The following is a 12372-nucleotide window of genomic DNA, read 5'->3' as shown; positions in this document are numbered from 1 at the left end:
TGGTCTCACCAGGGCCCTGTACAACTGCAGATGGATCTCTTTGCTCCTATACTCAGCTCCACTTGTTATGAAGGCCAACATGCCATTCGCTTTCTTCACTGCCTGCCATACCTGCATGCTTACTTTCAGTGACTGATGAACAAGGACCCCCAGATCTTGTTGTACTTCCCCTTTTCCCAACTGGACACTATTCAGATAATAATCTGCCTTCCTGTTTTTGCCACCAAAGTGGATAACCTCACATTTATCCACATTAAACTGCATCCGTCATGCATCTGCCCACCGACCTAACCTGTCCAAGTCACCCTGCATTCTCATAGCATCCTCCTCAGAGTTCACACTGCCACCCAGCTTTGTGTCATCTGCAAATTTGCTAATGTTACTTTTAATCCCTTCATCTAAATCATTAATGTATATTATAAATAGCTGCGGTCCCAGCAACAAGCCTTGCGGTACCCAACTAGTCACTGCCTGCCATTCTGAAAGGGACCTGTTAATCCCTAGTCTTTGTTTCCTGTCTCCCAACCAATTTTCTATCCATGTCAGTACCCTACCCCCAATACCATGTGCTCTAATTTTGCCCACTAATCTCCTACGTGGGACCTTATCAAATGCTTTCTGAAATTCCAGGGGCACTACATCCACTGGCTCTCCCTTGTTCATTTTCCTAGTTACATCCTCAAAAAATTCCAGAAAATTAGTCAAGCATGATTTCCCCTTCGTAAATCCATGCTGACTCAGACCGATCCTGCTACTGCTTTCCAACACTTTTTTTTGTAAACCAGCACCTGCAGTTCCTTTTGTCTCATTACAGGACTCTTTGCTTCCCTTATGCTCTTGCTGACCAGATCACTAACAGGAGACTGTAGTACCAGAAGAATCAGCCTCAGAATAAAAGGATTCAATTTTAGAAAGGAGATGAGGAGGAATTTCTTTAGCCAGAGGGTGGTGAATCTGTGGAATTCATTGCTTGGAGATCAAGTCTTTGGGTATTATTAAAGCGGAGATTGATAGGCTCTTTAGTAATAAGGGTTTCAAAGATTACGGGGAGATGGTTTTTAAACGTTGCAGCGGCCTCTGCAGTCTGTCTGTCTTTTTGTTATTTTTTGTCCCGTTTTAATGTAGTTTTTATTTTATTTTTGATGGGGTGTGTGTGTGTGTGTGTGTGTGTGTGTGTGTGTGTGTGTGTGTTGGGCGGGGGGGAAACTTTTAAAATCTTTCCCCTGCACGGAGAACCCGACCTTTTCCCTGTCGGGTCTCCGTTGTCATTGGGGCTGCAACGTGGAGCGGCCTCCAGCAGGAACGACCTAGGGCTCCGGTCGCGGAGCTGCGGACCTACTCACCATTGTAGAGCTGGCCGAGTTCGGAGCGGGTGGAGCGGTGGTGGCGCGCTGCTGCGACCCGACCCCGGGGTTTCGGAGGCTTACCGCAGGTCCGGTGGACAGTGACACCGGGAGCCCGCGGGTCCCTGCTGGGAGACCGCTTTTCGGGGCTTCCGCAACGGCGACTTCACCCGCCCGAGTCGCGGGGTCGAGGAGTGCCTGGAGCGGGGCCTACATCACCGCCCGGCGCGGCTTCAACGGCTGCGGGACTTTGCTAGCGCCCGCCGGGGGCTCCAACAACAAGACCTGGAGCAGGGCCTTGCATCACCCGGCGCGGCGTTAATGGCCGCGGGACAATTGCCATCGCCCACCGGGGGCTTTGACTCTGACATCGGGAGGGGAATGGGGAGTGCAGGGGAGAGATAAGTTTTTTTGCCTTCCATCACAGCGAGGAGGAGATGCGCTGTGATGGATGTCTGTGTAAATTGTGTTGTGTCTTGGGTCTTTTTTTCTTGTGTGTATGACTGCAGAAACAACATTTCATTTGAGGCTCTATGAGGTTCAAGTGACAAATAAATTGTATTGTGTATTGTGTATTGTGTAAAGGGAAAGACAGATCAGTCAGGATTGGATGATGGAATACACTTAATATCCGAATGGCCTAATTCTGCTCTTATGCCTCACCTGACCGTCAGAGTAGGCTCTTGTGCACCTAAAGGGCCTATCCCACTTGGCAACTTTTTCGGCAACTGCCGGCATCATTGACTGACGTATCAGGTCACCGAAAAATACGCGGCGTGATTACGTATGACATGGTGGTGAAACGGCATGATGACATGACGCGTGGTGTTTTTTCAAATGTCCACTGGATTTTGAAATGATCAAAATCTTTTGGCGACACTGATATGACGCCGGCAAAATCGCCAAGTGGGACAGGCCCTTAAAGATCCATTAGACAGGATTTGTAGTTAGCAGAGAGAATCACTATCTCCCTCTGACTGCAGTATAAAATATAAATTCTTACAGTATGTCATAGGCAACTGACAAAACTGATCCATTGGCCAGAGCAATGTATACTGGAAGTGACAGGTCAAATTGCCAAAATGTTGCGATCAAAGAATTGTCACAATTGGATTTGAGACAAGTAAGTGCTTTTTTTGTTTCTAAGACGAAATGGAGGAGTAAAGTGTGACATGACAACATTTCTATGCCATGATTGTGATCTGTTACCAGAGGCAAACATTGATTTGAGTTCACATTCGTAGGAAGCAGGAGAGTTGGAGTAAAGTGGGACGGAGAACAGGGAAAGTGGTTCTACACCCGGTTATTTTGTCACAATTGAGATGGAGTCGTAAAGAATCAAGGTATTAACGTGTGGATCCCAAATTTATGGTCGATACCTTGCAATCCACGCATGGTCTCTCCCATGTTTCTTTCTATCATTTTTTAAAACTAGATCAATTACTTTCTTTCAGTATTGAGTTCAGAAATGTTGTGCCTGTGTTCAAAATTTAGCTTTTTTGCTTTTTCAAGTTCACATTAAGTTGAGAAAAGATGACATCCTTGCCTCCCTCTTGTTTTCCAGTTCTTCGCTAGTTAAGTTATCAAGTACAGTTCTTACACCAACTCTCAACAGAGTGTCTTCAGGCTTTTGTTTAATCAAATTGACCAACAATATAGTATAGTACAAACAATGTGGGAACTCGTCAGTGTCCGTGGAGAGAGAGACAGCCCCTTTCAGGTTTGTGACCTTGCTACCATGAAGTATTATTACTGCCTTAATGTTTTTTGAAACCTACTCTCTACTTTCCTTCAAAAAACAAATTTGACTAACAGCCAACAAGTTTCAATAAAAGCTAGGACGGAACAGGTGGCTAGCTTCAGTGCATCTGAAGCATGGTAGGATATTGAGACCACACCTCATAATTTCAAGTTACAGGATGTGCAAATCAGCTGACAAATTGCCAGTCTGCACAAAAATGGATTATTCTTCTCCCATACAGGCAACAGGAAGGTGCAAGGGCTTTGGAAAAGGTGTGGAAACCCATTAAATTCAGCGTGGAATCCCATGAGATTAAATATACAATGCACCCACATTGGTTAAGGTAAACTGTTACCAACCTCAATCTCCTCCTTGATTTAATTGGGATCTCTTTTCAAAGGTTCCCAGAAAAGGTGGTTGTGGTCATCATTTCGAATTAGAGAAAAGATAAGAGGATTGGAATCTGATTAAAATTCAGTAAACAACTTGCATCTTTCTTAATACATAAAGTGTTAAAGGTTGTTGTTTTGGAACAATATCTGGAAAGCTCCATTTTTGATGTTCTTGGTCTGCAGTTCTATTCTGGCCTCTTGGTTTTATGATTGTTAAAATAAATATTTAAAGGAATTTTCAACATAGAATTCTTATAAGTATAAATGTTTCAACCGTTTGAATTTGAATTGTGCAAAGTGCTGAAAGAGATAGCAATTCTCAGCAAATTAATGTTCTGAAGCCTTAAAAAGGAAAATGGTTTAAAAATAATAAAAAGTAAGATTTTGCAACTTGATTAATTTTATTTCAATTTAAGAGTCCAGGCTCTTAAATTAAGTCAGAGTAAAGTAGGGAGATTGATCGACTGACCAAATGGTGCCAGAACAACAATCTTGCTCTCAACGTCACTAAATCCAAGGAACTGATCGGGCACTGTGGAAGAGGAAGGACAAGGATACACAAGCCTCTCGATTGATCCGATAGTGGTGGAGAGAGTCAAAAGTTTCAAATTCCTGAGCAGTATATCTCTGAAGAACTGTCCTGGACTTAGCACATTGATGCAATCATAGATAAAACCCATCAATGGCTTTACTTCCTGAGAAGATTGAAAAGATTTGGTATGTCAACAAATACCCTCTTGAAGTTCTACAGGTAAACAGCAGAAAGCATATTGACTGGGATGAATCACGGCCTGGTTCAGCAACTTGAACACCCAGGAATGAAGAATATTGCAAAAAAATGGTGCACACTGCCCAGTCCATCACGGGCACTGACTTCCCCACCATCAAAGAATCTACAAGAGTCACTGCCTCAAAAAGGCAGGCACCATAATCAGAGACCCACACCACCCTGGCCACACTCTTATTTTACTCCTGTCATTGAGATGGAGCCCAAAAACTGTTCAGGTTCAGTTATTTTTCAGCTTCTTCATACAACCAGCAGGCTATTGAAAACAACACCCTCCATATGCTCCAGATTATAGACTTGGAGGCATAAGTTTTGTTTTTACACTATTATCGTTTGTTTGCTGTGTGTGCATATATATTTTTTGTTTATTATGGGTTTTACAGATTATCATGTTTACATATCTGTTGTGCTGCTGAAAGTAAAAAATTGTTTTGAGGCACATGACAACAAAGCACTCTTGACTCGACTTGATTCCAGCATACGGTGGTGATGAGTAAGCGATCTGTGCTAGGCACCTGCTCAGGTGTTTAAGGGCTTGGCCCAATGTATTGATACACAACTAAATTTTCAATGGCCTGCAGGACCCAGAACCATCAGATAGCAGTGTAGGCTTGCAAGAGGGGCTGAATATTTCACAAAGGTATTAAACATATTGATGTAAAATTAATCCAGTTGAAAATTCAAACTTTATTGTTTTTAAACCATATCCCTTTTTAAAGCTACAGAATATTAATTTGCGGAGTTGTGATTTTTTTTGTACTTTGCACAATTTAAATTCAAGCTGTTGAAGTATTTATATTTTTATCAATTTGATGTTGAAAATGCCTTTAAATATTTATAGTGACTGACCAACAAGTGTGACTTGATCATAAAAACCAACACTCTACGCTCACATTATTGGCAATTTAAAAAAAAAGCCAAGTTAAATTTTCTACAAGTGTTGAAGTCCGTATCATTTACATTGTTATGTGGATGATACACCTATTTCCATTTTCTATTAACTTCATTTGACATTTCCACGTGCACCCACAAGATATCTGTTTGTGATGCTTTATGTTATTCAGAACAATGAAGTTGTCCAGAGTTCACACCTTGATGGGATTTAATTTATGAAAATGCAGAAATCTGTAAGAAGGACAGAAAGATGTCAGTTGTTAGTATTAGATTTTGAATATGATGTGTAGAATATTGTTTACTTCAATATTGTGAAAATTCAATGTGCAACTTGAGGATGGTCTATTAAGTAATTTTTGATATTTTGTAATCAGTAGCATTTTAATATTGTGGTCTTCTAATAATTTGCTTTTCCCACTTGTTACCAATTATCATGTAGCATCAATGTAGTAGATGAACATATCTAGAGTAGATTTGTAGCGCTGCTTTTGTAGGTGGCGAAACTGCATCCTTATCATCACAGCTCTGCCTCTGGAGAAGGGATCTGAAAAGACTGAACATTTTTTTGCTTCTTTGATGAAATCAAGTTACTGCATCCTTTCCAGATGTCCTTTGTGTTTCTATTTCAAGACATTTACTCCAAAGATCTTTATTTGTGTAAAATTCTTACATTTGGAGTAAAAAAACAAATTAGAATGAGCATTGATAAGAAAAGTCAAGATGCTGCTGTGGGATTAAATGCAGATAATGTGCAGTGAATCCAGATGATGGGGACTGAAGTTAAAGGTCCCATTCCAAATAAAATCTTGTAATTCTTTGACAGAGCAATGTTAATGGGCATGGGAGAGAGAATGGATTACACAGACATAAGCGGGAGAATGAGATTACTCGATGATTGAATTGAATGGGCTCCCATGTTCTAAGAGAATGTGATCTTGATTTGCTGCACAGTAGATTACGAAGGTAGCATGTTATTTTAAGTGAACCAGGCTTTAACAAGGGAGTATAATTTTCAACAGAATTAGGTTACAAACATTTCTTTTTCACAAGTTGTTGCATTTAAATGTGCCCGTTTTCCACTCGGCTTCATATTTTTGCCCCCACCACCCAGTACTGAGCATTTTTCTCCATTTTTTTTGTGTGTATGAATATCAGAGAAAATCTTTTGCACCTTTGTCTTGGATTGTTTTTTACAATGCTAATGAGAAAAAAAAAGACAATACAAAAGAAAAGCTGAGGGCCAATTAGCAAGTGGCTGAGTTTGGACCTATCTGTCAAGGAGTGAGAGTGATTTTTGGAGTAAATTCATGGCCAAGACAGCAACATATGTAACCACCAGCACTGGGAAAGGAAAATCGGAGATTTTAGCAAGGGTGGCCCTGAGCAGACCATCAGCGGAGCCTTTTTCTCTTGCGGATGCTTTTGCATTAAAACGTACAGAGCCAGAATAAAAATTGCAGGGCAATTACAGCATGAGAACATTCTAGCTATAAAAGTTTGAGACATGACCCCAATTGGATCCAGAGCATCTGAGATATATATACATCTATAAATCCCATTTTTGCCCAAACAAATGCTATTTTTGTAAACATACAAAGTTTGGAACAAAATGAGGTCATTCTGCCATTGATATAATTGAAAATAAAGCATATTTGGTTTCTTTGGCATTCTGTCTCCATTCATGAAAACTGCATGTTTATGTTATGTAATGAGAAAGGGTACTGTGGGCAATGCTTGAACCATGGGAGGGGCACCACAGAACAGTGGAATTTCAATTACATCTATCAGGTTGCTGCCATTGTGTTCAGACAATACGGACCAGGTTAGTGGAGCTGCAAGTGCCAGCATTTTTAATGCATTCTTCTGGGACCATTCTCCCACTGTTTTCTCATAGCTGTGCAAGTTATACACTCTCAAATTCATTTTTGAAGGGAATTTGCATGGTATATACTCAGTAGGTCAGGTAGCATATTCCCAGGTTTCCCTTCGTGCCCCTTTGTATTTTCAAAATTTTAAACACATTGGTTATTGGACCGTTGGCTTCCTGCTTTTTATCAGTCATGTTCTTGTAAATCTCTCTCCACTCCTTTCTCTGCCTTTTCCGTAACGGGAACCGTGGTCACCGTAGCCCCATCCCTTGGCTTCGCAACCTTTCTAGTAACCCTTCTCTGCGCCCTCTCCTGACCTGTTGCATCCTTACAGAACTGAACACTCTATTCAAGGTCAAAAGCTTCTGGTGCCAGAAAGTGTGAAATCAAAACTGAACAAGTTGAAAATGCGCAGTAGGTCAGACAGCATCAGTGGGGCGGGAATGGCCAATATTTCAGCTCAATAACCATTAGAACTAACACAAGTTTTAATTTGCAGAGAAATGGGAAGAGTTCAATATGGATAGATGCCACCAATTGGTGTAACATGGTGGGTTGAATGATCTTTTCCATTTACATATGCAAGGCACAGAAGGATAAGGTGCCGATGAGAGGCGTGTAGATGAGCAAAAGAGATTTGCATGGGCTGAAGGGCCTGTTTCCTTGCTGTACATCTCTGCCACAAGTACTATGGTTGTATGGTGCAGAAGTTGGCCTCTCAGCCCACTGAGTTCATGCTGACCATCAATAATCCATATCCGGTCTGACGAAGGTTCTCGACCTGAAACGTCACCCATTCCTTCGCTCCGGAGATGGAGCCTGTCCCGCTGGGTTACTGCAGAATTTTGTCTCTAACCATTTCCTCTAATTATTTTGCTGGTGGTGTTACATGAAAGAGGATGGTAAAGGCTAGTGAATAGCATGAGGCAAGTTTGGGGATGGTGTCGGGTGTGAGACTAATGGAAACTGATATTACCAAAGAGTGGCAAATATCGACTGTTGGAGGAATAATACCTGCTGCTGCAATGGCTGATTATCTCAAACTCTTAAATTCAATATGGAGTCTAGAAGAAGGGGTCCTGATTGTCACTCTATAGAGTTTCATTAGAGCAGTATATAGCCCAAAAACAAAGGTGAGAGTGAGAGGCTGAAATATAAAGTGTCAGGAAACCAGAACCTCAGTAACTGAATAGATACTGTTATGCATGCATATTGAATGCAAACTGAATAGATGTGTTGTGCATTGCAGTCATCCGATCAATGTTTGGTTTCCCCATGACAGCTCCATGAGTGCTGAAAGCTGTACAATACATTGAAAGAGGTGCTGGAGGAACTGGAGGAACACCAGTGGCCATATCCAACATATTCTCTGGCATTTCCTCCACCTGCAATGTGATCACACCATTAGTCACAGCTTCCCTTCCTGATCCCTTTCATTTTTCTGCATCACTTTAGTTCACTCATCCCTTTGAACCCAAACCATCCCCTCCACAGCTGCTTTGCCCTACATTTGCTGGAGATGTAACATGCTTTCTGTAGAGACCACTCCCTCTCCAACTCTTTCAATGACTCACCTCTTCCCACCCAGAACAGCTCCTTTCCCCTGCATCTGCAGGAGAAGCAACATCTGTCCTTACACCTCCTCCCTCACTCCATCCAGGGACTCCAGCAGCCAGGCGAGATAGAGGTTTACATGCACCTGCTCGGACCTTATCTACTGCATTCAGTGCTCCCTAAGTGGCTTCCTTTACATCCACCGTTCCACTCCTCTCCCAGTCGCCGTCCACCAATCTACCTTTGGCTTTACATTTCACTCCTCTTGCATTTATCTTCATATCTGACACCCTTTTGTCTCCTTAAAACATAGAACAGTACAACACAGGAATAAGCCCTTTGGCCCACAATGTCTGTGGCAAACATAATGCCACGACCAACTCTTATCTGCACATAATAGGTGTCCTTGAGACTCTTGAAAGGCGCCCATAAATAAAATGTATTATTATTGTAATCCATATCCACCCATTCCCAGCATATTCGTGCCTTTCCAAGTCTCTTAAATGCTGATTTTGCATCTGCTTCAACCATTGCCCTGGTAACACATTACAGTAACTCATGACCTACCAAGTAAAATACTTGCTCCCCACATCTCCTTTAAATTCTGCCCCTCTCCCCTTAAAGCTATGCCTTCTAGTATTTGATATTTCTAACCTGAGTAAAGGGTTGTGATTGTCTATCTGTGCTTTGCATAATTTTATATATTTCTATCAGGTCGCCCCTCAACATTTGGTGTTCCAGAGAAAATAATCTATGTCTGTCCAACCACTCACTGTAACTATCATCTACACAAGAGGAGCAAAAGGGTGCTCCGGAAATCTCAGAACCAGCTCTGTTTAATTACTATTTAATAATATTCAACGGTATCAGGTAAAAACCAGCATGAAACTGGGAGCAGAGGAACAGAAGCAGGCTGAAGATGGACACAAAATGCAGGAGTAATACACTGGGTCCGGCAGCATCTCTGGAGAAAATGGATAGATGACATGTTGGGTCGGGACCCTTCTTCAGACATCTACATTTACATCCAAGTCATTTATCTAAATCACAAATAGCAAAACGGGTCGCTGCACAGAACCCTACGGAAGTCCCCTGGTCACAGGCCTCCTGCCTGAGTCTTGTCCTTCCACCATGATCTTCTGTCTTCATTTTGTCAAATGCCTTCTGGAAATCAAAATACATTCTATCTACAGATTTCCCTCTGTCAACTTAGCCTGTTAAATCATCAATGAATTCCAATTCTAAGGAAGAGAGGGAAAAAGAGGGCAGAGGTAAGAATGGTTGGGGGAGTTCTCTTCCCTGTATCCCACCTGGACTCACATCCATTTCTCCCCTCCCCCTTCCACATCCGCCTACATTCCTTTCTCTGGCTTCACAATGCTTATCGTTTCATGTCGGGCCTTTGTCTATCTACCTATCAAAAACCTCCCTCACTCGTATGTACCTATCACTTGTCAGGCTTTGTCCTGCCCCAAAGAAGGATTCTGACGTGAAATGTCAGCTATCCAAGCTCGCCAGAGAAGCAACTTGACCCCGAGTTATTGAATCTATGGTTAGAGTTATGCAGGTTGATTCAAGAACCCGTTGGTGGTACAAACCTGGAGGTTGAGGTGTGGGACTTCTGGTTTCTGTACCTCCTGCCCGATGGTGGCAACGAGAAGTGGGCATGGTCTGGATGATGGGGATCCTTGATAGATGCCGTCTTCTTGAGGCAGTGCCTCATAAGAGATGCTTGGTGGGGATCAATGGTGGCATGCTCATGATGGACCGGGCCTAGTCCACCAATTGCTGCAGCCTCTTGTGTCCCTGTGCAATGGAATTACAGTACCGGACCGTGATATTGTTGTCTTGGAATAGCTCTCCCTCAGATCTATTGCCTACCGATAACAATTCTTTATAACTTTTCTCATCTAATATATTTCACCTTCAAGTTATGTAAATACTTTAATGCATCTCATCAAGGGCAGCTGCCATGGGAGTGGTTCTCCACCAAGGTATTAGTCACAAATCAGCTGCAATTTAAATGCTGTTGCTTGGCCTGTCCCCTTTGGTGTTAGCTCCTAGTTAACAATTACTCTATTACTCTCAGGTCAGCCTCCTGTAGTGTGCTCCGATGGTGAGGAGCCCTTGCTCATATTGTATAAGCAGGGAGATACAGCAGGCAATACCAGGAGCCATCACTTGATTGACATCACTCGCCACACCTGTCTAACTCTATCTGCCAGCACCACCTTTCAATTTCTACTTGTCCACCACTGCCAAACTCTCCAAAGCAACCAACAATCTGCACATTGCCCACTGCATTCTTGCCACACTTGCGTGCAGAGGACTGGATCAGGAGAAGTGCTTGGGAGTGGGTTTAATTGATCTGGGAAAGACTGTGGGTTGGGGCCGGGGAAATGTAAGCTTACAGCATTTGGTTTAAAATTTGTTCGAACACCATTTGTTCGTCCACTCAGCACAGTTCATTGTAGGTGATGCAATGGTTGAGATAAGATATGTGGTTGAATTCTTTGCAGGCACCAACTGAAGTGCCGACCACAGACCAAACACAAATGTTTGACTTCACTGTTCAAAAGGGAACTGCAGATGCTGGAATATCGAAGGTACACAAAATTGCTGGGGAAACTCAGCGGGTGCAGCAGCATCTATGGAGCGAAGGAAATAGGCGACGTTTCGGGCCGAAACCCTTCTTCAGACTGATGGGGGGTGGGGAAAGAAAGAAGGAAAAAGGGAGGAGGAGGAGGAGCCCGAGGGCGGGCGGATGGGAGGGTGGGAGGAGACAGCTAGAGGGTTAAGGAAGGGGAGGAGACAGCACGGGCTAGCCAAATTGGGAGAATTCAATGTTAATGCCATAAGGACGCAAGGACCCCAGACGGAATATGAGGTGCTGTTCCTCCAATTTCCGCTGTTGCTCACTCTGGCAATGGAGGAGACCCAGGACAGAGAGGTCGGATTGGGAATGGGAGGGGGAGTTGAAGTGCTGAGCCACCGGGAGGTCAGGTAGGTTATTGCGGACTGAGCGGAGGTGTTCGGCGAAACGATCGCCCAACCTACGCTTGGTCTCACCGATGTAAATCAGCTGACATCTAGAGCAGCAGATGCAGTAGATGAGGTTGGAGGAGATACAGGTGAACCTTTGTCGCACCTGGAACGACTGCTTGGGACCTTGGATGGAGTCGAGGGGGGAGGTGAAGGGACAGGTGTTGCATTTCTTGCGGTTGCAACGGAAAGTGCCCGGGGAGGGGGTGGTGCGGCAGGGAAGGGAAGAATTGACGAGGGAGTTGCGGAGGGAGCGGTCTTTGCGGAAGGCAGACATGGGGGGAGATGGGAAGATGTTGCGAGTGGTGGGGTCACGTTGGAGGTGGCGGAAATGGCGGAGGATTATGTGTTGTATTTGCCGGCTGGTGGGGTGAAAGGTGAGGACCAGAGGGACTCTGCCCTTGTTGCGTGTGCGGGGATGGGGAGAGAGAGCAGTGTTACGGGGTATGGATGAGACCCTGGTGTAAGCCTCATCTATGGTGGCGGAGGGGAATCCCCGTTCCCTGAAGAACGAGGACATTTCCGATGCCCTGGTATGAAACGTCTCATCCTGGGAACAGATGCGGCGTAGGCGGAGGAATTGGGAGTAGGGGATGGAGTCTTTACAGGGGGCAGGGTGGGAAGACGTGTAGTCCAGATAGCCATGTGAGTCAGTGGGTTTGTAATGTATGTCGGTCAGGAGTCTGTCCCCTGCGATGGAGATGGTGAGGTCAAGGAATGGTAGGGAAGTGTCGGAAATCGTCCAGGTGTA

This window comes from Amblyraja radiata, chromosome 24 (genome assembly GCF_010909765.2).
Source record: "Amblyraja radiata isolate CabotCenter1 chromosome 24, sAmbRad1.1.pri, whole genome shotgun sequence".
Lineage (NCBI taxonomy): Eukaryota > Metazoa > Chordata > Chondrichthyes > Rajiformes > Rajidae > Amblyraja > Amblyraja radiata.
This window is presented reverse-complemented; position numbering follows the sequence as displayed.